The sequence below is a fragment of the Schistosoma mansoni genome, chromosome W (assembly GCF_000237925.1).
Source record: "Schistosoma mansoni strain Puerto Rico chromosome W, complete genome".
NCBI lineage: Eukaryota > Metazoa > Platyhelminthes > Trematoda > Strigeidida > Schistosomatidae > Schistosoma > Schistosoma mansoni.
Window position 1 is genome coordinate 41,118,819 of NC_031502.1, and position 1,472 is coordinate 41,120,290.

The window sequence follows — 1,472 nt, forward strand, 5'->3', positions numbered from 1 at the left end:
ACTTGTTCTTTTTCCCCAAATCTTCTTGAATAGAAGGTGAAGCATGTTTGGAATTACTTCAATGTCTGACTTCAGTGCTTCAGCTGGTATATTGTCAGGTCCTACCGCTTTCACACTCTCTATTTGTCTGATGTCCATCTTGATTTCTTCGATCATTGGTAGAGTGACATCTATGGGAAGGTTTGTGTGTGTTGCTTCGATGTCCGGTGGATTCGATGGAGCTGGTCTATTCAGCAGTTCGTCGAAGTATTCTACCCGTCATTTCCTCTGTTCTTGAATCTCCGTGATTGTCTTTCCTTCTTTGTTCTTGACTGGTCTCTCCAGTTTACTATATCTCCCTGATAGTTTCTTCGTTGTAGCATATAGTTGTTCCATATTTCCTTCTCTTACAGCTTTTTCCACTGTCGTTGCTAGCTCTTCCATGTATTTCTGTCCGTCTATTCTAATGCTCTTGTTCACTTGCTTATTTGCTTCTGTGCATTTAGCTTGTGCTTTGACTTCCTCTGTTCGTGTTCGACTGTTGCTAACTGTTGTCTTCTTGTTCTTCCTTTCTTCAATCTTGTCCAGGGATCCTATAGAGATCCATTCCTTATGATGATGTTTCTTGCGACCCAGAACCTCCTGACACGTTGGAGTTAGTGCTTCTTTGATCCCTTTCCAGTTGTCCTCTACAGTAGTTTCTTCTTCTTTGAGTAGATCTTTTAGGGCTTGAAAACTGTTGTTGAGGGCTATCTTGTATTCGTCGAGTTTGTCAGTATCTCTAAAGAAGACTGTATTGAAACTTTGTAATACTGTTCCCCCAGTTTTCTAATGCTTATTTAGCATCAGTTTCATCATGGCAACCACCAAGTGATGGTGATCTGAAGCTACGTTAGCTCCTCTCCTGGTTCTCAAGTTTTCCATTGACCTTCTGAAATTTTTACCGATACAAATACGATCGATCTTGTTGTGTGTAGTGTGATCCGGTGAAACCCTTGTAGTTTTGTGTATGCGTTTGTGTGGGAATATTACGCCACCTATAACCATTTGTTGAATGCACATGAATTTGTACACCACATGTTATTCTTTCTCTTTCCGCCCAGTCAGTCCATTTCTTCCCATGATATCCTCATACTCGGTGTTGTCCATTCCAACTTTGGCGTTTAGATCTCTCATCAAGATGGTCAGATTCTTTCCTGGGCACTTCGCCTCGATCGATTGCAGCCTCCTGTAGAGCTAATATTTATCGTCGTCGTTGCTGTTGTTGGTGGGTGTATAACGCTGGATAACATTCATTGTAATTCCCTCCTTCTTCGTTTCAAAAGATCCTTTGATGATACTGAGTTCACGAGATTCTCATACTATAAGTGCTTTACATGCTACTTTGAACAGTATCAGAACAACTCCCTGAATGTGTGTAACATTTTTCTCTTCATGACTTGAGTACAGCAACATCTGTCCCGCACATAACCTTTGCTGTACAGCTAGGATTC